The sequence below is a fragment of the Pinus tabuliformis genome, chromosome 4_2 (genome assembly GCF_031772625.1).
Source record: "Pinus tabuliformis cultivar Carrire ecotype Pingquan chromosome 4_2, CPIR1, whole genome shotgun sequence".
Lineage (NCBI taxonomy): Eukaryota > Viridiplantae > Streptophyta > Pinopsida > Pinales > Pinaceae > Pinus > Pinus tabuliformis.
The window spans coordinates 559,974,945-559,978,611 of NC_142304.1; the positions used below are offsets into that span (position 1 = coordinate 559,974,945).

The following is a 3,667-nucleotide window of genomic DNA, read 5'->3' on the forward strand; positions in this document are numbered from 1 at the left end:
TATTGATTCATATTAAATTATTTTATTTTTTATTCTATACAGGGTACAATATTTTCTTTTAGCATTTTTTTATATATAAATATATATATGAAAATTGATAACTCTTAGGATATTTTTGAAAAGTATAAGTTTTAAATATCTTACTCACTTATTTTTTGAAATTATATTAGATCATATAAGAAACTAATTAAATATGCATTACATTTTATTTTCTTTTTTATTTAGAGAAAATTTTATTTTAATTTTAAGAGAGACATATGTCAATTTCAAGTTGAGAACAAGATACTTACAAATCACTTTCACACTCACTATAAGATAAACCTCTTAGATCAATCATTTTATCAATGATAAGTGTAATTAAAAATGATAAGTGTAATGAAAAATGCATTGTTTGCGGTTTGTAATTCTGTTGAATATTGTAAGTGAAGACCTAAAAGCATAGGAAAATTATTCTTGTATGATGATGTTTTTGTGTGCCCATCAATTTGTTAATTTCATGTGGAGCTAATTCAAGACGAATTGAGTTTGAAGGCGTGTTGTTGATGCTATGCCACATATTATTTTTATCTGGGTTAATCTCCACAGATTTATAGATCCACGTCAACTAGTGAACATGAGTCACGTCATGTGATATCTTCCTGTAAGAGAAGCATCTAACTTAGACATGCAAGTCATTTGAAGATATTGAAATCTAAGCGTCACACTTAGTGTCGTGTGGCATGAAGCATTGAGCTTGGAGCCGCTTCGCATTTTGAGTACCTGTTCTACAGATGACAACAAAATTTTGCAAGGTCATGTGGTGGTGTTTCACACCTGTAAGCTGCTCAATTGATTAATAAAGTTGATTCATCATATTTTTGAATATGGAGGGGCTCTTTAATTCTTTAATGGAGGGGCGATTAAAGGACTTTGAAAAGAGAGTTAAAGAGTGCTTGAAATTGCTGGGAGGCAAGAAGATGGAGGCTGTCGATGTGCCTTGATCGGATGTGGAATGGCTCAGGCTGGTCCGCCGCTTGATTTGAGGTGCAAACAAACACGAGTTGCTGCATCGTCACAAGCGGGGGTGGATTTTTTCCTATCGGTTTGCCATTGTGGTGGTCGAGGAATGAAGCATGCACCCTTGTGGCGGGATATGTGCACTTGTGCACTTGTGTTGTTGGTTGGTGGGCTTGAAACGACTCTCGGCAATGGATATCTCGGCTCTTGTTACGATGAAGAATGTAGCGAAATGCGATACTTAGTGTGAATTGCAAATCTCGTTGTGACCTCAGCTAAGGAAAGAACACTCACTGAGTTTAAGCATATAATTAAGTAGAGGAAAAGAAACTTATAAGGATTCCCCTAGTAGCGGTGAGCGAATCGGGAAGAGCCCAACATGAAAATCGGGCGGCAACATCGCCTGAATTGTATCCTGTAGAAGCGTCCTCAGCGGCGAACCTGGGCCAAGTCCCTTGGAAAGGGGTGCCTGAGAGGGTGAATGCTGGTAGCATGATAGCTTGAGTCCAAGCTGTGTATTGGGGCATGCAAGGATCGGAGGCATGGACACGGAGGCATTGGTGATTATGGCAATTTTAAATTTGAAAAAATGTGTCACATAATTTCATGATTAAAGAAACGCCAAATTCCATTTAAAATTTCATGATTTCGAATTCCTTCCTATTCTTATATTTCCCTTCAATGATTTAGAATTAAGAAAAAAAATTATTTCACGATTTCGAATTCCATGGCAAAGTTTTTTAATTAAAGAAAAAAGGAAGGGCTCTTTAATTAAAAGGGGCGATTTTTTTAAAAGGAAAGAATTTAAGTAATCCTTTTAGAAAGGAAAACGGAAAGGGGCGATTGAAAAAGAGGTGCTTTTTATTTGAATATGGAGGGGCTCTTTAATTCTTTAATGGAGGGGTGATTGTTTTTTTTAAAAGAAGGAATTGAAGTGATTTAGGCTCAGTTTTGTTTGGATCCAGTATTTGCAGTTGTTTTGAAGATCCGAGGTTGTTTTATTTTTTAAATTGTTGGGGTTGAAGTTTTTTATTCGTTCAAAATGAATAATCAGTTAGTTGAAGCTTACCTCAATGAAAACAACAAGTTGGATGGATCCAATTACTTTGGTTGGAAATTCAAGTTTTAGACCCTGCTTGAGGGACACAATGCATGGGCGATTGTGAACAATTATGAGGTGAAGCCAAACCTCATTTCAAGAGGAACAATAGAAACAATCCAACACTGGGACAAGCGGGAGATTAAGGCAAGAATGCTCCTGAAAATTTCAGTCAAAGATAGCATTATTCCCCATATCCATGATTGCAAGACTTCACCAGACATCTGGAAGATGCTAGAGGATCTCTATGAGGTCAAGAACACCAATCGGTTGCTATTCTTGAAGAGAAAGATTCTCTCCATCAACAAGGAAGATAATGAGACAGTTGTAGCATTCATTTTGTGGATCAAGGAGCTAAAGAAAAAGCTGGGTGATATTGGCAAAGTTATGTCAGATACAGATTTGGTCACGATTACCAAGAATGGTATGATTGACGAGTATCATATGTTCATCATTGGCTTGAATACAAGAGAAAAAGCTGCCACATTTGAAGAATTGGTAGGGATCCTCATGCAAGAGGAGGAAAGACGACTGACTCATAAAACTCAGAGTTCAGATATGGCCTTAATGGTGAAGAAGAAGCCCTCCAGAGGAAAGCCAAATGCAGCACAGAAGAGCAGCGTAGCCCCACAGAGAAAGATGACCTCACCTCAAGGTACGTCTTTCAATAGAAATGAATCTACCACCAAATGTTTTTATTGTGGTAGAACTAGCCATATAGCTAGATATTGCATGAAAAAGAAGTTTGATGAAGGTCGGAAGAGACATAAGAAGCATGCAGGTCATTTTTCTAATGAGGAACAGAGTGAGAACATCAGACTGTTCATATCTGACTCTGCACTTTCGGCTAAGGAGGATGAAGTAGATACATGGTTTGTCAAATCAGGTGCATCCATCCACATGACAGGGAACAGACAGTGGTTTGAAGACTCAAAGAAACTAGCAGTGGAGCAAACATCTATCTTGGCAATGATAGATTGTACCAAATCAAAGGTTATGGTAATATTCCTATCGTTTTTCCTAATGGAAATATTAGACATATCCATAATGTGATGTATGTGCCAGGGATAAAAAAAAATCTGATATCTCTCTCTACTATAACTGATAAAAATCTCAAGGTAGAGTCTTATAAATTATATTGTGTCATTAAAGACCTGTTGGATTGTATGAAGCCTATTGCATTAGGTATTCATGTGGGAGGATTGCACAATAGGTTCGGCCATATTAACTTCAATGATCTGCTGCTTTTACAAAAAACAGGTATGGTTGAAGGTCTTCCTGTTTAAAATATGCTCATATTGATTGTGATGCATGTGCACTGGGAAATTTGCACAAAGATGAATTTCCTGTGAATCTTGATAGAACGAAGAGAGATATACTTGAGCTGGTACACACAGATCTATGCGGGCCTATGCAGACAAGATCGTTAGGTGGTGCTACCATTTTTTACTATTTATTGATGACTGCACTAGATTTACTTGGGTGTATTTCCTTAAGAAGAAGAGCAATGCTTTTGAATACTTCAAGGAGTTTAGAAGTATGGTTGAAAAGCAAATAGGTAAATGCATCACG

General features: G+C 37.0%; 1 pseudogene; it reads left to right on the plus strand.

Moving 5' to 3' along the window:
- Positions 1-1,176: 1,176 nt before the first annotated feature.
- LOC149170490 (5.8S ribosomal RNA) lies at positions 1,177-1,299 on the plus strand (annotated as a pseudogene; the record flags this gene model as incomplete).
- Positions 1,300-3,667: the final 2,368 nt, after the last annotated feature.